Raw genomic sequence first — 22,585 nt, 5'->3', positions numbered from 1 at the left:
GGTATATAAGATTCTGCCCGGCCGAACATAGCACGGTTTTGCCTGTTTTAGGTGAAGATGCTATGTTCAATAAGTAAAAACGTGCTAAGTTCCGCCTGGCCGAATCTTGGGAACTCACCACCATGGATTCTGCTAAAATATGGTAGCTATATCTGGTTATAGACCGATTTGGACCGTACTTGGCACAGTTGCTAAGATTCATTACGTAAAATTTCAGCCAAATCGGAAAAAAAATAGCGGCTTGTAGGGCTCAAGAAGATAAAACCGATTTTGACCGTACTTGACACATAGTCATAACAGAACACCGTATGCGAAATTTCAACTAAATCGGATGAAAATTGAAGCTTCCAGGGACTCAAGCAGTCAAATCGGCAGATCGGTTTATATGGGGAGCTATATCAGGTTCTTGACCGACTTCGATCGTACTTGGCACAATTGTTGGAAGTCATAACAGAACACTATGTGCAAAATTTCAGCTAAATCGGATGAAAATTGAAGCTTCCAGGGGCTCAAGAAGTCAAATCGGCAGATCGGTTTATATGGGAGCTATATCAGGTTATTGACTGATTTGAATCGTACTTGGCACAGTTGTTAGGAGTCATAACCGTACACCACATGGAAAATTTCAGGCAAATCGAACAAAAATTGCGGTTTTCAGGGGCTCAAGAAGTCAAATCGAGGGATCGGTTTATGTGGGAGCTATATCCAAATCTTAGCCGATATTGCTCATTTGCAATCCCAACGACCTACATCAATACTAAGTATCTGTGCAAAATTTGCAAAATTTGCAGTTCCGACGGACGGACTGGCCATGTCCTAGATCGAATCAGAATGTCGAGACGATCCAGAATATAAATACTTTATGGGGTCTCAGATCAATATTTCGAGGTGTTACAAATGGAATAGGAAGCCACCGTAGTGCAGAGATTAGCATGAACGCCTGGGTTTGAATCCTGGCGAGACCATCCGAAAAAATTTTCAGCGGTGGTTTTCCCCTCCTAATGCTGGCAACATTTGTGAGGTACTATGCCATGTAAAACTTCTCTCCAAAGAGGTGTCACACAGCGGCACGCCGTTTGGACTCGGCTATAAAAAAGGAGGCCCCTTATCATTGAGCTTAAAACTTGAATCGCACTGCACTCATTGATGTGTGGGAAGTTTGCCCCTGCTCCTAAGTGGATTGCTCATGGAAAAAATTTGCAAATTTTATACCCTACACCACCACTGTGGAACAGAGTATTGTTTTTTTTTTTTTTACAAACCGAATGACTAGATTAGTATACACCCATCCTATGGTAGTGGGTATAGAAATATTGGAGTCATCTATGAAGTAAAATAACAATCAATCGCCGATTGAAATTTGAAACGGATGTCTTGCCCGTTTTCTGAGTTGAAAATCATTTGGGCGGAAAAGGTTTTAAACCCACCACCGTAGGATAGGGGGTATATTCATTTAGTCATTCCATTTGCAACACATCGAAATATCAATTTCTGACCCTACATAGTATATATATTTCGGATGGACGTAAAATTCTAAGACGATTTAACCAATGTCCGTATGTCTGTCCGTTCGTCTGTTGTAATCACTCTACAGGCCTCAAAAATTGAGATATTGAGCTGAAATTTGGCACAGATACGTCTTTTTGATGCACGATGGTTAAGTTCTTGGGCGGGCCAAATCGGACCATATTTAGATATAGCTGCCATATAGACCGATCTCCCAATAAGGGGTTAAAGGCCATAAAAGCTTTATTATACCCTCCACCATAAGATGGGGGGTATACTAATTTCGTCATTCTGTTTGTAACTACTCGAAATATTCGTCTGAGACCCCATAAAGTATATATATTCTTGATCGTCGTGAAATTTTATGTTGATCTAGCCATGTCCGTCCGTCTGTCCGTCCGTCCGTCCGTCGTCCGTCCGTCCGTCCGTCCGTCCGTCCGTCCGTCCGTCCGTCCGTCCGTCCGTCCGTCCGTCCGTCTGTCTGTCGAAAGCACGCTAACTTCCGAAGGAGTAAAGCTAGCCGCTTGAAATTTTGCACAAATACTTCTTATTAGTGTAGGTCGGTTGGTATTGTAAATGGGCCATATCGGTTCATGTTTTGATATAGCTGCCATATAAACCGATCTTGGGTCTTGACTTCTTGAGCCTCTAGAGTGCGCAATTCTTATCCGATTGGAATGAAATTTTGCACGACGTGTTTTGTTATGACATCCAACAACTGTGATAAGTATGGTTCAAATCGGTTCATAACCTGATATAGCTGCCATATAAACCGATCTTGGGTCTTGACTTCTTGAGCCTCTAGAGTGCGCAATTCTTATCCGATTGGAATGAAATTTTGCACGACGTGTTTTGTTATGACATCCAACAACTGTGCCAAGTATGGTTTAAATCGGTCCATAACCTGATATAGCTGCCATATAAACCGATCTTGGGTCTTGACTTCTTGAGCCTCTAGAGTGCGCAATTCTTATCCGATTGGAATGAAATTTTGTACGACGTGTTTTGTTATGACATCCAACAACTGTGCCAAATATGGTTCAAATCGGTTCATAACCTGATATAGCTGCCATATAAACCGATCTGGGATCTTGACTTCTTGAGCCTCTAGAGGTCGCAATTATTATCCGATTTGCCTGAAATTTTGTACGACGGATTCTCTCATGACCATTAACATACGTGTTTATTATGGTCTGAATCGGTTTATAGCCTGATATAGCTCCCATATAAATCGATCTTTCTATTTAACTTCTTGAGCCCACAAAGGACGCAATTCTTATTCGAATTGGCTGACATTTTACACAGGTCTCCAACATATAATTTAATTGTGGTCCAAACCGGACCATATCTTGATATCGCTCTAATAGCAGAGCAAATCTTTTCTTATATCCTCTTTTTGCCTAAGAAGAGATGCCGGGAAAAGAACTCGACATATGCGATCCATGGTGGAGGGTATATAAGATTCGGCCCGGCCGAACTTAGCACGCTTTTACTTGTTTTTTATTCGGTTTCGCTGAAATTTGCAACAGTGAGTTATTTTAAGCCTAACCGACATCTGACTTACATATGGATTAGATCGGTCCATATTAAGATATAGCTGTCATACAGACCGATAAAGGTTTATTTGTTGACCGATTTCGCTGAAATTTTAAACATTGAGTAGTTTTATGCCTCCCAGCATAGGACCCGAATTAGGTTCAGATCTGACTATATTCAGATATAGCTGCGATATTGACCGATCTGCCGATAAAGGGTCTGGAGCCAATAAAAGCTTTATTTTTTAACCGATTTTGTTAAAATTTGAAATACAAAATTCAACACTGACTTATATTTATTAGACCACTCAATGTCCGTGCCGAATTTGGGTCCATAAGTTATACAATTTTCACCAGATTGTGGCGAACCCCCCCTTTACATATACACCCGAGGTGGTGGGTATCGAAAGTTCGGCCCGGCCGAACTTAATGCTTGTTTACTTGTTATTATTTTAAATCTTCAGGTCCTGATGAAACATCATCGGTTAAATAACAAGATATGTTCGATAGACTGGCCCCTATGCTTTGGGAGATATACTCTGCTTAAATCATCTTGTCATGTATACCAGTGTGATGGAGACACACAAAAGGTCATTTTCATGAAACCTTACCACACGAATGCGAAAGATGTTCGTTCTATTTGTCTGTCATCCGATATGGAAGTCTGTTATCCTTTATGCTAAAGACTCTAGAGAGTTTGATAGAAATTTATCTTAGGGCAAATATCAATGGGGATCGCCTGTCTCTCGAATTAGTTCCGTTCAGCAGAATATTCAACTTACCAACAGTGGAATTTGTCTCCTCGGAAGCAGAGAATATTCCATTTACTGGAAGCGCAAAATACCTGGGTGTTTTTCGGGACAGGAAATTCAAGTTCAAATCTAACATCTTGGAAAGAGCAAGGAATGTAACTTTTGCTCCTATCTCTCAATGAAATGTCTGTTTTGTTCGTAATTCACCTGTTTTGGGTGCCAGGCTACATACAGGGTGGCTGATGAAAGCCGCTACCAAAAAAAAATGTAATAACTTTTTTTCTATTTAATGAATGTGGTCGATTTTTTTTTTATTTTGCAGATTGATTCTTAGATTTGACAAAAATGGATAACTGGGACACCGAAACAAGAATTTGGATTGTCCGCCGCTATCACGCACTGGAGTCTGTAGTTTCGGTTCAAAGAGAGTATAGACGCACGTTTGGCGGCAATCCTCCGAGCAGATGGACCATAATGAGACTTGTAAACAATTTTGCCGAGCATGGGACAGTCAACAGAAGACCTTACCATCGAAACCCTTCAGTTCGAACGGAGGAAACAATCGCTGCTGTAGCTGCTGCGATACAACACAATCCAAGAGTTTCGACAAGAAGCTTATCTGCTCAAATGGGTATAAGCAGACAGTCATTACAGTCAATTATGCACAAAGATTTGGACTTATTCCCATATAAAATTCAAATGGCCAACAAACTGAACGCTGCAGACTTGCCGATTCGCTTGGAATTTTGCCAGAAGATGCTTCAAATGGTGGAAGAGGATGGAAACATGTTGAACTGTCTTTTCATGTCTGACGAGGCCCATTTCGATTTGAACGGCAACATAAACAAACAAAATTGTCGAATATGGAGTGCTTCCAACCCACAGACACTCCATGAGACGGAATTGCATCCACTTCGTGTCACAGTGTGGTGTGCAGTTTCATCACGTTTCATTGTCGGGCCCTACTTCTTCGAAGAAAACGGTCACCCCGTTACGGTTACTGGAGACCGCTACTTGAACATGTTGAGAGAGTTTTTCTATCCAGAATTACGCCGAAAGAGAATTTCTTTTAACTCTGTGTGGTTTCAGCAAGATGGTGCAGGTCCTCACATAGCCCAACCTGTTATGACAGAATTGCGACGAAAATTTCCCAATAAACTGATATCCAGAAACTCCACATTCCGTTGGCCACCCAGGTCGCCTGACCTTACTGCACCTGACTTTTTCTTGTGGGGTCATTGCAAACAGGAAGTTTACAAAGCAAAACCAACAAATTTGAATGAACTAAAGCAATCCATTCGAGCAACAATTGCGGCTATTCCTGTCTCAACTCTCCAAGCAGTAATGAATAACTTTTTGCTAAGATGCCGCACATGCATCAACGAGCAGGGGGGGCATTTAAATTCCATTATTTTTAAAACAAATTAAACTATATTTAATAAAATTGAACGAGCTTTAACATGAATAAAAGAAATATGTATTCCATACACCGAAAAAAAATTATTTGAGTTTCTTAATGTAGCAATATTCATCAGCCACCCTGTATGCATCCCAGATGTTGTTGAATGGACGATTTCAGCAGAAGTTGTTACATCATTGTGGGAGAGGGTACTTTATACACATACATGAATGACAAGATGAATATCTTCCCCTCTAGGTTCTTAATTTTTTGAGGACTTGTCTATATTAGTGGATATGAACACTGGGAAGTTATTAGGCTTTTGACCCACATCATCCAGTGAACTCAATATTGTCTGAGTGTCTACATGAGTCTGCCACAAATATCTAACCGTTACACCCTTTTGTGTTTATATCAACAAAGGCATTAAACTTGAGTACCCTGCAGGTCGTTACAAAATGACAAGCTGCCACAATTTCATAACTTCGGACACTAATTCGATGGAAATAATTGTATTTATGTCCAAAGGAATTGACCAACATACTCTGGCAATAGTTTCAACTGTACATCTACCCCAAATAATAAATGACAGATGTCTTGAGGAAACTTTGAGCGTAAGCAAACTTTGCTAATTGATATTAATTGTCATTAACACCGACATAACAAATTAAACGAGGAAAATCAACACCAACAACAGCGAAGCTATGTAATTTCCAGAAGAAAAAAAAACATTAAGGAAAGACTAAAGTCGGGCGGCGCCAAAATGAATATACCCCCATGCTTCGGTAGTGGATATAAAAAGGACTTGTGCAAAATCGGGCCAGAAATGCGACCTATACCTTGATCATAAGAATACACGGACATACGAATCAGGATGTGATTCTCAGCCGATCGGAATACTTTTCAATGTCTAGCTCTTCTCCTTCTTAGATTTACAAACGATTACCCTGTACCACAGTGGTGGTGTAGGGTATTAAAAGCGAGCTTAGTTCAGATGGGCCGAATCTTTCCACCATGGATCCCATTTGTGAAGTTTTTTTTTGGAGACCGAAGTGGAATTCATTATAAAAAATTTCAGCCAAATCGGAGAAGAGTTATATATTATTGATCGATTCAGGCCATATTTAACAGGTGTGTTAAAGGTCACATAAGTAGCCGTTGTGCAAAATTTCTGCCAAATCGGATAAGAACTGCTCCCTCTAGAGGCTTGTTACGCGTGCTGTGTAGCACCGTCTTGTTGAAACCATATGTCATGCTAGTCAAGCTCTTGCATCTTGGGGCAGAAAAAAATTGGATACCATCTCACGGTAGCGCTCACCATTTAATGTTTCGTTACGATTGGCATTATCTTTGAAGAAATACGGTCCAATGATGCCACCAGCCGATAAACCGCATCTAAATGTAATTTTTTTTCTGGATGCATTGGTAGTTCTTGCAATGCTTCTGGCTAATATTTGCTAGTAAAGCGACTATTCTGTTTTTGAACGTATCCATTGAGCCAAAGCAGAGCTTCGTTGCTGAACACAATTTTTCGATCAAAAAAATTGGATCTTCGGTCAACTTTCCAAGAGCCCATTCAGGTCGTTAGGACGTTGGTCTTTCGGCTTCAATTCTTGCACCATCCGTATTTTGAAAAGCTTCACATCTAAATCCTTTCGCAAAATTGTCCACGTTGTTAAGTAATAGAGGCCTAATTGCTGCGAACGGCGACGAATCGGATAAAAATCGCGGCTTGTACTGGCTCAAGAAGTAAAAGTGGGAGATCGGTTTATATGGGAGCTATATCAGGTTCTTGACCGATTTGGACCGTACTTGGCACAGATGTTGGAAAATTGCTGCCAAATCGGACAAAAATTGCGGCTTGCAGGGGCTCAAGAAGTCAAATCGGGAGATCGGTTAATACGGGAGCTATATCTGAATCTGAATCTATATGGCCCGTGCGTCCGTCCATCCATCCGTCCGTCCGTCTGTCCATCCGTTCGTCTGTCCATCCGTTCGTCCGCCCATCCGTTCGTCCCTCCGTTCGTCCCTCCGTCCGTCCCTCCGACCGTCCGTCCGTCCTTCCGTCCGTCCGTCCATTCGTCCGTCCGTCCATCCTTCCGTCCGTCCAGCCATCCGTCCGTCCATCCATCCGTCCGTCCATCCGTCCGTCCATCCATCCGTCCATACGTCTGTCCTCTGTCAAAATCACGATAGGAGTCGAACGCTTTAAGATAGCCGCTTGAAATTTTACACAGATACTTTGTATTGATATTGGGCGATTGGGATCTTGACTTCTTGAGCCGCTAGAGGGCACAATTCTTATCCGATTTGGCTGAAATTTTGCATTACGTGTTTTGTTATGACTTCCAACAACTGTTTTAAAAATGGTTCAAATCGGTCCATAACCTGATATAGCTGCCATATAAACCGATCTTGGGTCTTGATTTCTTGAGCCTCTAGAGGGCACAATTCTTATCCGATTTGAATGAATTTTTGCACGAAGTATTTCGTTATGAAATCCAACAACTGTGCCAAGTATGGTTGAAATTGGTCCATAACCTGATATAGCTGTCATATAAACAGATTTGGGGATTTGACTTCTTGAGCTTTTAGAGGGCGCAATTCCAATCCGATTTGGCTGAAATTTTGCATGACGTATAGCTGATATAGCTGTCATATAAACCGATCTGGGGACTTGACTTCTTGGGCCTCTAGAGGTCGCAATTATTATCCGATTTGCCTGAAATTTTGTACGACAGATCCTCTCATGACCATCAACATACGTGTTTATTATGGTCTGAATCGGTCTATAGCCCGATACAGCTCCCATATAAATCGTTCTCTCTATTTTACTTCGTGAGCCCCAATGGGCCCAATTCTTATACGAATTGGCTGAAATTTTACACAGGTTTCCAACATATAATTTAATTGTGGTCCGAACCGGACCATATCTTGATATCGTTTTAATAGCAGAGCAACTCTTTTCTTATATCCTTTTTTGCCTAAGAAGAGATGCCGGGAAAAGAACTCGACAAATGCGATCCATGGTGGAGGGTATATAAGATTCGGCCCGGCCGAACTTAGCACACTTTTACTTGTTTTTACTCCGAATTCCCCAACTCACTTTACAATGAGAATATTCTCATTATATTAAAATAATTAGTTTCCCACTCTTTCAATTTGTTGAAATCTATATTATGATGTGTTTATTTCTTTAAAATCTCATAAACGATTGCATTAAGATTATTTGAAATGTCAACACCATAATTTTAATTTATTTTCCATGCGATATTGTGATAATTTTTTCCCTCCCCCTTTGTATAATACACTCACAACACATAATAATGTGCTTTAAAAATTTATTTCAGCAACCCAAGTTGAGCGTCTGATTGCAAGTCCCATCAAATAAATGCTACCTCCAACCCCACGTCTGTCTCTTTCTCTCTCTCTGCATGTGTGCATAAAATCAACGGAATACCAACGAACTTCCACACACAAACACTCACACATGCCAACACTGGGGATGAGAGCTCACAAGAATGGCAAAGGCTGCTTTTCGTTCTATGTTTACCAACATAATATGTGTGAGAGGGAGAGTAGTTATATGCGTGTGTGTGTGTGCGGCACGCGGATGCGTTTTAGCATGGGGAAAGTTCAAGTGTTCTACTTTGACGCTTAAAATAACGAAGCATTTGACTCTTAACGGCTTGGCAAACATTCTAAGGAATAACACAAACAAAGTCAAATTCACTGTGTGTGTGTGTGTGTAAGCGTATAAGCACTTTGTTGGTGGCTTCTAGGTATCAAACAAAGTGCATTTTGTTGCGCTGATAAAATCTAAAAGTTTAATTCCAGATATTGACTACTTTAAGGACTTCTTTTTAAAGAAAAGCAAAAAATATTGGAAGGTGAGATGAAATCATAGATGCCACAGTTGATGTCTTAACATATCTTAAGCACAATAGGATATCAGATACAATGAAACAAAGTATAATTAATTGTTTAAACTTCTACTATTATATTAAAATGAAATTGTTGCGCTTTGTTTGTTTGTCTGTTCCGTATAGACTCAACAAATAAAAGCGTTCTAAGTTCGGCTGGGCCGAATCTTATATACCCTCCACCATGGATCGCATTTGTCGAGTTCTTTTCCCGGCATCTCTTATTAGGCAAAAAAAGGATATAAGAAAAGATTTGCTCTGCTTGGAGAGCGATATCAAGATATGGTCCGGTTCGGACCACAATTAAATTATATGTTGGAGACCTGTGTAAAATGTCAGCTAATTCGAAAAAGTATTGCGCCCTTTAGGGGCTCAAGAAGTAAAATAGAGAGATCGATTTATATGGGAGTTGTATCTGGCTATAGACCGATTCAGACCATAATAAACACGTATGTTGACGGTCATGAGAGGATCCGTCGTACAAAATTTCAGGCAAATCGGATAATAATTGCGACCTCTAGAGGCTCAGGAAGTCAAGATCGCAGATCGGTTTATATGGCAGCTAATATCAGGTTATGGACCGATTTAAATTGTACTTGGCACAATTGTTGGATATCATAACAAAACACATCGTGCAAAATTTCGTTCCAATCGGATAAGAATTGCGCCCTCTAGAGGCTCAAGAAGTCAAGACCCAAGAGCTATATCGTACTATATCTTGATATAGCCCCCATATAGACCGATCCGCCGATTTAGGGTCTTAGGCCCATAATAGCCACATTTATTATCCGATTTTGCTGAAAATTGGGGCAGCGAGATGTTTAAGCCCACTCCACATATTTCTACAATTTGGTCCAGATCGGTCCAGATTTGGATGTAGCTGCTAATAGACCGATCCCTCGATTTAAAGTTTTGGCCCCATAAAAGCCGCATTTATTGTCCGATGTCGCCGAAATTTGGGACAGTAAGTTATGTTAAGCCCTTCGACAAACTTCTGCAATATGGCACAGATCGGTCCAGATTTGGATATAGCTGCCATATAGACCGATATCTCGATTTAAGGTTTTGGGCCCAAAAAAGACGCATTTATTGTCCTATGTCGCTGAAATTTGAGACAGTGAGTTGTGTTACGCCGGTCGACATATTTTTGCAATATGGGTCAGATCGGTCTTGATTTAGATATAGCTGGTATATACACCGATCTTTCGATTTAAGGCTTTGGGCCCATAAAAGGCTCATTTATAGTCCGATGTCGCCGAAATTTGACACAGTGAGTTATGTTAAGCCCCCCGACATACTTCCGCAATATGGGATAGATTGGTCCAGATTTGGATATAGCTGCCATATAGACCGATCCCTTGGTTTAAGGCTTTGGGGCCATAAAAGGCCCATTTATTATCCGATGTCGCTGAGATTTGAGACAGTGAGTTGTGTTAGGCCTCTCGACATACTTCTGCAATATGGCCCAGATCGGTCCAGATTTGGATATAGCTGCCATATAGACAGATCTCTCGATTTAATGTTTAGGGCCCATAAAAGTCGCATTTATAGTCCGATATCGCCGAAATTTGGGACAGTAAGTTGTGTTATACCCCTCGACATATTTCTGCAATATGGCACAGATCGGTGAAGATTTGGATATAGCTGCCATATAGACCGATCTCTCGAGTTAAGGTTTTGGGCCCATTAAAGGCTCATTTATTGTCCGATGTCGCCAAAATTTGTAACAGTGAGTTCTGTTAGGCCCCTCGACATATTTCTGCAATATGGCCCAGATCGGTCCACATTTGAATATAGCTGCCATATAGACAGACCTCTCGATTTAAGGTTTAGGGACCTTAAAAGGCGCATTTATTGTCCGATTTCGCCGAAATTTGGGACAGTGCTTTGCGTTAGGCTTTTCGACATTTTTCTGCAACTTGGCCCAAATCGGCTTAGATTTGAATATAGCTGCCATGTAGACCTATATTTCGATTTATAGTGTTGGCCCCATAAAAGGTGCATTTTTTCCGATGTCACTGAAATTTGACACTGTGACTTATGTTAGGCTTTTCGACATCCGTGTCGTATATGGTTCCGATTGGCTTTTCTTTAGATTTAGCAACTAAGAAGAGCAATATTATGTTATACACAATTGAACAATGTTTTGTACTTAGTAGTATTTGGTCCAAATCGGATTATATTTCGATATATCTGCTATGGGACATAAGGTATGCAATTTTCACCGTATTATGATGAAAGGTGGTTAACATATATACTCGAGGTAGTGGGCATCCAAAGTTCGGCCCGGCCGAACTTAACGCCATTTTACTTGTTTTTTTTTTGTCTATGATAAAAAGCATTCTGAATGCCCACATACACATATGAAGTTGCATTTTAAAACATTTGTAATTTAACGATTAATATTGTAAACTTTTACAAACTTTTGCAAACCGCAAAATAGTTCAAACATGTGTTTTGCGTCATCAGTTCGTGTGTATTAAATTTCATTGTAAATTTAATATTAAAATTTTTGTGTTTGCCATAATATCATTATGTGCTTATTTGCTGTCAATTTTCTATTTATAAGCGCTTTTATTCTCTGACAACAGTGCGTCACGGAAAAGGCATGTGCATGAGAGCTGAAAAGGTCGGTATTTCCGAACAATAAATTAGGTAACCATTTTTATACCCTCCACCATAAGATGGGGGGTATACTAATTTCGTCATTCTGTTTGTAACTACTCGAAATATTCGTCTGAGACCCCATAAAGTAGATATATTCTTGATCGTCGTGAAATTTTATGTCGATCTAGCCATGTCCGTCCGTCTGTCCGTCCGTCCGTCCGTCCGTCCGTCCGTCCGTCCGTCCGTCCGTCCGTCCGTCCGTCCGTCCGTCTGTCTGTCGAAAGCACGCTAACTTCCGAAGGAGTAAAGCTAGCCGCTTGAAATTTTGCACAAATACTTCTTATTAGTGTAGGTCGGTTGGTATTGTAAATGGGCCATATCGGTCCATGTTTTGATATAGCTGCCATATAAACCGATCTTGGGTCTTGACTTCTTGAGCCTCTAGAGTGCGCAATTCTTATCCGATTGGGATGAAATTTTGCACGACGTGTTTTGTTATAACATCCAACAACTGTGATAAGTATGGTTCAAATCGGTCCATAACCTGATATAGCTGCCATATAAACCGATCTTGGGTCTTGACTTCTTGAGCCTCTAGAGTGCGCAATTCTTATCCGATTGGAATGAAATTTTGCACGACGTGTTTTGTTATGATATCCAACAACTGTGCCAAGTATGGTTCAAATCGGTCCATAACCTGATATAGCTGCCATATAAACCGATCTTGGGTCTTGACTTCTTGAGCCTCTAGAGTGCGCAATTCTTAACCGATTCGCATGAAATTTTGCACGACGTGTTTTGTTATAACATCCAACAACTGTGATAAGTATGGTTCAAATCGGTCCATAACCTGATATAGCTGCCATATAAACCGATCTTGGGTCTTGACTTCTTGAGCCTCTAGAGGGCGCAATTCTTATCCGATCAGAATGAATTTTTGCACGACGTGTTTTGTTACGATATCCAACAACTGTGCCAAGTATGGTTCAAATCGGTTCATAACCTGATATAGCTGTCATATAAACCGATCTTGGGTCTTGACTTCTTGAGCCTCTAGAGGGCGCAATTCTTATCCAATTTGAATGAATTTTGGCACGTAGTATTTTGTTATGATATCCAACAACTGTGCCAAATATGGTTCAAATCGGTTCATAACCTGATATAGCTGCCATATAAACCGATCTGGGATCTTGACTTCTTGAGCCTCTAGAGGTCGCAATTATTATCCGATTTGCCTGAAATTTTGTACGACGGATTCTCTCATGACCATTAACATACGTGTTTATTATGGTCTGAATCGGTTTATAGCCTGATATAGCTCCCATATAAATCGATCTCTCTATTTTACTTCTTGAGCCCACAAAGGGCGCAATTCTTATTCGAATTAGCTGACATTTTACACAGGTCTCCAACATATAATTTAATTGTGGTCCAAACCGGACCATATCTTGATATCGCTCTAATAGCAGAGCAAATCTTTTCTTACATCCTTTTTTTGCCTAACAAGAGATGCCGGGAAAAGAACTCGACATATGCGATCCATGGTGGAGGGTATATAAGATTCGGCCCGGCCGAACTTAGCACGCTTTTACTTGTTTGTTCTTAGAATTTCCATGAAATGGAAGTTTCAGTTTATATAACCTGCATCTCAGGTTATACCCTGTGGAACAGGATATTTTTACTTTGTGAATTTGTTTTGCAACGAGCCGAATCCCGTTGTTAAATATAACGATTTCGCTAATAATTTGCTGATTCGACTTCGCTATGTCAGTCTGTGTGTCAATGTGTTTTATATTCATTTTGTCAATCCGTTTGCAACACATCGAAATATCCGTTTCCTACCTTATAAAGTATATATATTCTTGATCAGCATAAAAATCTAAGACGAACTAGACATGTCCGCCCGTCTGTCCGTCTGTCTGTTGAAATTATGCTACAGTCTTTAAAAATAAAGATATTGAGCTGAAACATTGGACAGACTCTTTTTTTGTCCATTAGCAGGATAAGTTCGAAGATGGCCTATATCGGACGATATCTTGATATAGCCCCCATATAGAACGATCCTCCGATTTTGGGTCTGAGGCCCATTAAAGCCACATTTATTATGCGATTTTGCTGAAATTTGTGACAGTGAAATATGTTAGACCCACCGACATCCTTCATCAATTTTGTCTAGATCGGTTCAGATTTGGATATAGCTGCCATATAGACCGATCCCCCGATTTAGGGTCATAGGCCCATAAAAGCCACATTCATTATCCGATTTACTGAAATTTGGGTCAGTGAGTTGCATAAGGCCTTGCGACATGCTTCGTCAGTTTTGCCCAGATCGGTTCAGATTTGGATATAGTTGCCATATAGACCGATCCCCCGATTTAGGGTCTTAGGCCCATAAAAGCCACATTTGTTATCCGATTTTGCTGAAATTTGACACAGCGACTTATGTTAGGCTTTTCGACATCCTTCTTCAATTGAGCCCAGATCGGTTCAAATTTGGGCATAGCTGCCATATAGACCGATCCGCCGATTTAGGGTCGTAGGCCCATAAAAGCCACATTTATTATCCGATTTTGCTGAAATTTGGGACAGTAAGTTGTGTTAGACCCTTTAACGTCCTTCGCCAATTTTGCCTAGATCAGTTCAGATTTGGATATAGCTGTCATATAGACCGATCCGATGATTTAGGGTCTTGGGCCCATAAAAGTCACATTTATTATCTGATTTTACTGACATTTGGGTCAGTGAGTTGTGTAAGGCCTTTCGACATCCTTCGTTAATTTGGCTTAGATCGGTTCAGATTTGGATATAGCTGCCATATAGACCGATCCTCCGATTTAGGGTCTGAGGCCCATTAAAGCCACATTTATTATGCGATTTTGCTGAAATTTGGGTCAGTCAGTTGTGTTAGACCCTTTAACGTCCTTCGTCAATTTTGCTTAGATCAGTTCAGATTTGGATATAGCTGTCATATAGACCGATCCTCCTATTTAGGGTCTTGGGCCCATAAAAGTCACATTTATTATCCGATTTTGCTGACATTTGGGACAGTGAGTTGTGTTAGGGCATTTGACATTTTTCTTTAATTTGGCTCAGATCGGTTCAGATTTGTATATAGACCGATCCTGCGATTTAGGGTCTTAGGCCCATAAAAGTCACATTTATTATCAGATTTTTCTGGAATATGGGAAAGTGAATTAAGATAATCCCCTCGACATACTTCTGCAATATGGTTCAGATCGGTCTAGATTTGGATATAGCTGTCATATAGACCGATCTCTCGATTTAAGGTTGTGGGCCTATAAAAGGCGCATTTAATGTCCTATGTCGCCGAAATTTGGGACAGTGAGTTCCGTTAGTACCATAAGTATCCTTCTTCAATTTGGCCCAGAACGGTCCAGATTTGAATATAGCTGCCATATAGACCGATCTCTATATTTAAGGTTTTGGGCCTATAAAAGGCGCATTTATTGTCGGATTGCGCCAAAATTTTGGACAGTGAGTTGTGTTAGGCACCTTGACATTGTTCTTTAATTTGGTCCTGATCGGTTGAGATTTGGATATAGCTGCCATATACACCGGTCTCTCGATTTAAGTTTGTGGCCCCATAAAAGGTGCATTTATTGTCCGATTTCGCCGAAATTTGGGACAGTAAATTGTGTTAGGCCCTTCGATATCCTTCGTTAATTTGGCCCAGATCGGTTCAGATTTGGTTATAGCTGCCATATAGACCAATTCTCCGATTTAGGGTCTTAGGCCCATAAAAGCCACATTTATTATCCGATCCGATTGCTGAAATTTGGGACAGTGAGTTAAGATAAGCCCCTCGTCATACTTCTGCAATATGGTTCAGATCGGTCTAGATTTGGATATAGCTGTCATATAGACCGATCTTTTGATTTAAGGTTTAGAGCCTTTAAAAAGCGCATTTATTGTCCGATGTCGCCGAAATTTGGGAAAGTCAGTTCCGTTAGGACCATAAGTATCCTTCTACAATTTGGCCCAGATCGGTCCAGATTTGAATATAGCTGCCATAGAGACCGATCTCTCGATTTAAGGTTGTGGGCCCATAAAAGGTGCATTTATTGTCCGATTTCGCCGAAATTTAGGACAGTAAATTGTGTGAGGCCCTTCGACATTCTTCTTTAATTTGGCCCAGACTCATTTGTTGTTAGATTTTACCGAAATTTGACACATTGACTTATGTAAGGCTTTTCGACATCCGTGTCGTATATGGTTCAGATCGGTTTATTTTTAGATATAGCTACTAAATGAACCAATATTTGAACAATGATTTGTGCTTATTAGACCACTCAATATCCGTGTCAAATTTGGTCCAAATCGGACCATATTTCGACGAAGCTACTATGGGGGCATAAATTATATATTTTGCACCGGATTATGATGAAAGGTTTTGCGTATCCAAATTTCGGCCAGGCCTAACTTAACGCCTCTTTTCTTGTTTTTAATCGCATTGCTCTCATTGGTATGAGAGAAGTATCCAGTGTTCCTCGATGGGATGTTTATGGGAAATTTTAGCCCGTCCTCACTTGACTGACAATAAATTTTCATCCATTACCCGCCTTAAGGTGCATTTGCTCAAATTGTTTTGCATAAGTATGATGAAATTAGTTATGGTTTAGCTAGATGCTCCAATTTGAATATATTTAGCAATTTAGCCATAAATTATTTACATTTGATTTATGCAGTGTTGAAATATACTCAACTATTTTGTAATTATGACAAACGGCAACATTATCAAATTAAATAATACATTGGACACAAAACCAGTCTTTGTCCTATTGTGCAATTGTATTAAAACTAAACGTTATCATGTTGTATAAAGTTATTCAATGATTATATGATGGATATCGGTGAAAAACGGCAGAGTTAAAGGGTCACAGCAAAACATATTGTTTATCGAAGGTAAAAAATGTTGGTTTTAGATGCCAACAAGTCTTAAATATAAATAATTAGCATATACAATAGGGCCATTTGGTTTAAGTTCCTATCAAGTACCCTAGCTTCCAATGGAAACTGAGACCATCAAGAAAAAATGATTACCACCACTTTTTTTGCGGAGGCAATGAGGTCACATTCTGGCACTACCACCATACATCTATTTCAAATTACACAAAACAAAATGAGAAAAAATTTTATAAAAATATTTATAGACACTTAAAATAGTAGGACAGAAAAAAAAAATAATAATAATAATTGCAATAATTAAAATGTGAAGTATCCAGATATTAATTATTTTAATTAAGCCTTTCAACTGTCAATTAAAAACTATAAAAAATACACAGCTGGGTAAAATAGCTTTTTTTTCGCTGTTGTCGTTTTGTTTAAGCAAAATAAACATAATGATGATGGCACAACTAATTAAAAATAAATAGATTTGCATCGGCCTTTAAATACTTGCGTGCTTATTGGAAATATGTAGTGGAAATTTTTTTTTTTTTTAGAAAAATTGCCAATAGAAAAACTCTTCAGTTTTATTAAATAATGTAGATTTTTTGTGATTATACATAAATCTGATTCATGTTGCAAATTTTAGCATATGGCCATGTATGGTATGACGACTAGAAGGTTGAATTGCAATTTGCTTACCCAATTATTTGATATGCCACCTAATGGTATCCCAAAAACACGAACTTGATGCAAAATGTTTGTTTCCAATAACCGGGGGGACGCCCCATCCTAAAACCCACCGGGCGGACATGTTCATCGATTGGGACAATATGGGTATCAAATGAAAGGTAATCAAGAGTGGAGTACGAACTTGATATACAAATTTCGCCCAAAGTGTTCGGGGGATCCCCCACCCCAGAAAAAAAACCCCAACAGGACTCTTTCACCGCTTTGGGTATCAAATGAAAGTTATTTAAAAGTAGAGTACAAATCGGACATAAAAATTTACTCCTTGTTGTCTGGGCAAAATTGATAAAGGATGTCTAGGGGTCTAACACAATTGACTGTCCCAAATTTCAGCAAAATGGGATAATAAATGTGGCTTTTATGGGCCTAAGACCCTAAATAGGAGGATCGGTCTATATGGCAGCTATATCCAAATCTGAACCGATCTAGACCAAATTGACGAAGGATGTCGAAGGGCCAAACACAACACACTGTCCCAAATTTCCGCAAAATCGGATAAAAAGTATGGATTTTATGGGCCTAAGACCCTAAATCATCGGATCGGTCTATATGGCAGCTATATCGAAATCTGGACCGATCTGGGCCAAATTTAAGAAGGATGTCGAAGGGTCTAACACAACTCTCTGCCCCAAATTTCAGCAAAATCGGATAATAAATGTGGCGTTTATGGGCCTAAGACCCTAAATCGGCGGATCGGTCTATATGGGGGCTATATCAAGATATAGTTCGATGTAGCCCATCTTCGAACTTATCCTGCTTATGGACAAAACAAGCATCTGTGCTAAATTTCAGCTCAATATCTCTATTTTTAAAGACTGTAGCGTGATTTCAACAGACAGACGGACAGACGGACGGACATGTCTCGATCGTCTTAGATTTTTACGCTGATCAAGAATATATATACTTTATAGGGTCGGAAATGGATATTTCGATGTGTTGCAAACGGAATGACAAAATGGATATACCCCCCTACTTCGGTGGTGGGTATAAAAACCGTTTACAACTTCATAAATGAGGGTGGATATGATTCACTCTCTCAAAAATTAATTATAAGCCAGCAAGGAAGGGCAAAAGTCGGGCGGTGTCGACTGCATAATACCCTACACCTACCCTATAAGTACAATGTGGGAGCTATAACCAATTCTGAACCATTTTTGATGGACCTCGGCGAGCAAAAATATGTTCAAACTGTAATAACTGCGGTTGAAAAATGACAACCTTATTGCAAATTACCCAAAATCTGACGAACTGACCCAAATCTGACATATGGGAGCTATAACTAATACTGAACGGATTTCCATGAAATTCACCAGTAATGTCGAGAGTTATTAGAAAATCTCTCCTGCCAAATTTCGAGAGAATCGGACGAACATTTATATGGTAGCTATATCTAAATCTGAACCGATTTCGAGCAAACTTCTCAGATACTGTGGCAGTCGCGGAGGAAAGCGTTGTGAAATTTTTTGGCAAGATTGGTCAGTGGCTCTAGGAGTGAAAATCCGGCAATATATACATATGAGAGCTATATCTAAATCTGAACCGATTTCCATGAAATTCACCAGTAATGTCGAGAGTCGTAAAAAAATCTCTCCTGCCAAATTTCGAGAGAATCGGGTAACATATGACCATTTTATTGCATTATGACCGAAAATCGGACGAACATATATATGGGAGCTATATCCAAATTTGAACCGAATTTTTGGAATTTCAATAGGCTTCGTCTCTAGGTCGAAAAATATTCCTATACCAAATTTGAAGACGATCGGACGAAAATTGCGACTTGTAGATTGTACACAAATTAACATAGACAGACAGACACACAGACGGACAGACAGACGGACAGACAGACGGACAGACAGACGGACAGACAGACAGACAAGCAGACGGACAGACAGACAGACGGACAGACGGACAGACAGACAGACAGGCAGACGGACAGACAGACAGACAGACGGACAGACGGACAGACGGACAGACAGACAGATGGACAGACAGACAGATGGACAGACAGACGGACAGACAGACGGACAGACAGACGGACAGACGGACGGACAGACAGACAGACGGACAGACGGACGGACAGTTAGACGGACAGACAGACGGACAGACAGACGGACAGACAGACGGACAGACAGACGGACAGACAGACAGACAGACAGACGGACAGATGGACAGATGGACAGACAGACAGACAGACAGACGGACAGACAGACGGACAGACGGACAGACAGACGGACAAACAGACGGACAAACAGACGGACAGACAGACGGACAGACAGACGGACAGACAGACGGACAGACAGACGGACGGACAGACAGACGGACAGACAGACAGACGGACAGACGGACAGACAGACAGACAGACAGACAGACAGACGGACAGACAGACGGACAGACAGACAGACAGACAGACAGACAGACAGACAGACGGACAGACGGACAGACGGACAGACAGACGGACAGACAGACGGACAGACAGACGGACAGACAGACAGACGGACAAACAGACAGACGGACAGACAGACAGACGGACAGACAGACAGATGGACAGACAGACGGACAGACATAGCTAAATCGAATCAGATAGTGATTCTGAGTCGATCGGTATACTTATCAAAGGGTCTATATCTCTTCCTTTTGGATGTTACAAACTATTGGGTTGCCCAAAAAGTAATTGTCGGTAATATAGTAGTAATATAGTCGGCGTTGACAAATTTTTTCAACGGCTTGTGACTCTGTAATTGCATTCTTTCTTCTGTCAGTTATCAGCTTGCTTTAGAAAAAAAGTGCGCGAAATTTTGTTTACATTTGTTTGTTTGGTGTCAATTTTATTATGGGTACCACATGTATTGAAAGAAATTCATTTAACAAACCGAATCAACGCTTGTGATATGCACCTTAAACCCAATGAATTCGATCCGTTTTTAAAACGAATCATAACTGAAGATGAAAAATGGATTGTTTACAACAACGTTAGTCGAAAACGATCATGGTCCAAGCATGGTGAACCAGCTCAAACCACTTCAAAGGCTGATATCCACCAAAAGAAGGTTATGCCGTCTGTTTGGTGGGATTGGAAGGGTGTGGTATATTTTGAGCTGCTTCCAAGGAACCAAACGATTAATTCGGATGTTTACTGTCAACAATTGGACAAATTGAATACAGCCATCAAGGAGAAGCGACCAGAATTGGTCTATCGTAAAGGTGTCATATTCCACCAGGACAACGCTAGACCGCACACATCTTTGGTCACTCGCCAAAAACTGAGTGAGCTTGGCTGGGCACCTTTGATGCATCCACCATATAGCCCTGACCTTGCACCATCAGACTACCATTTATTTCAATCTTTGCAGAACTCCTTAAATGGTAAAACTTTCGGCAATGATGAGGCTATAAAATCGCACTTGGTTCAGTTTTTTGCAGATAAAGGCCAGAAGTTCTATTAGCGTGGAATACTAAATTTACCAGGAAGATGGCGAAAGGTTATCGAACAAAATGGCAATTATGTATTTGATTAAAGTTCATTCTAAGTTTTATTAAAAATGCATTTACTTTCTTTAATAAAAAATCCGCAATTACTTTTTGGGCAACCCAATAATTCACCAAGTTATAATACCCTGTACCACAGTAGTGGTGTAGGGTATAATGATTGAGGTGCTTTCCAAAGGTCAATTTCAAATGAACAACTTAAAATTATGGTCTACATAAATTTGTGAATTATTGCAAAAGGAAATATTGTTGCATTTCATTAAATATACTTCATCAGATCACATATCGAATGGGAAAATACATAAAACAATCAACAAAACATTTTACTGCAAGTATATCATATTTAAATGTTATAATTACTTAATATGATGCATTTGATTGATATGTCATTTGTGTTTGCGTATTGGGTAGTGGGTGTTGTGTGTCGTAGAGGGTTTGGCGGTATTGTGAGGTTTATGTGTTAATGTAAGCCCAAATTGATGTAGGCTTATGCTGGATTTATGACAAGGAACATGTGCAAATTTGATGTTGACATCATGTGGGGTCGAAGTTCATTAAATATGACGTCCATATCATTGATAATTACTGAACATCAATTTACACAAAATGTCCCAATCTATTGACAATGCAATCAAATCCGTATTTATTTGTTGTTACGTTTAGAGAACTGTAAATAATTACAAATGTATAGTTGGTCAAGAATATTGTGTTGGTCGCTATTGAATTTGTGATTTATGTACCGATGGAATTGAGCAGACACCAGGGTAAAATATTGTATGAGCAGAAATATTATAACACAAATTAATGGCCTAAGTATTAAATCAGGTAAAGCCTAACCACTAAAAATTGGGATACAACTATGTTCCACTATAATCCTGGGATCTTAATGAAGGCCTCCACTCTGTCCTCTACCTGCGATCCATACGTGTAAAATGATCTTCCTAACATAAGTCACTGTGTCAAATTTCAGTGCAATCGGATTTTAAATGCGCCTACTATGGGACCAAGACTTTAAATCGAGATAACGGTCAACATGGCAGCTATATCCAAATCTGGACCGATTTGGGAAAAGATGCCGAAAAATGTCGAAGAGCCTAACACAACTCACTGTCCCAAATATCGGCGACATCGAACAATAAATGCGCTCTTTATGGGTCCAAAACCTTACATCGAAAGTTCGGTCTATATGGCAGCTACATCCAAATCTGAACCGATCAAGGCCAAATAGAAGAAATATATCGAGGGGCCTAAGACAACTTACTATGCCAAATTTCAGCAAAATCAGATAGTAAGTGCGGTTTTTATGGGTCTACTAGCTGACACGGAACAAAAGTTTCCTTGGAATATTTATTTTCGACAATTAAAGATCTTTTAGTGAAATACCATGCAAACTTGACTAAGAGTTTAACAATATTAGTGCATTTATCTGAATCCCACATGATCTTTTTTGGTCTACGAATTCTTAAAATACTCTATTTCAGCCCGATATCCTCATGATGTCTAATTTAGTGGTGTTTTCGTGGTTAAGGTGGTCCCCCAGATACTTGGCCCTGAAAAAATATCAGCATAGTGCTCCTCTCAAATACCATTTATTTAAACCCCATATTGCCATTGGCTTAAGAGGAGTTTACAGGATGAGGCGTCCCCCAAACACATGGCCCCAAAATAGGTTATCAAATTCGTTTTCTTATCTCAAATACCTTTAATTTGAGCCACATA

Source organism: Stomoxys calcitrans, chromosome 1 (assembly GCF_963082655.1).
Source record: "Stomoxys calcitrans chromosome 1, idStoCalc2.1, whole genome shotgun sequence".
Classification (NCBI taxonomy): Eukaryota; Metazoa; Arthropoda; class Insecta; order Diptera; family Muscidae; genus Stomoxys; species Stomoxys calcitrans.
The sequence above is the reverse complement of the archived record's forward strand: the minus strand, read 5'-3'. Positions refer to the sequence as shown.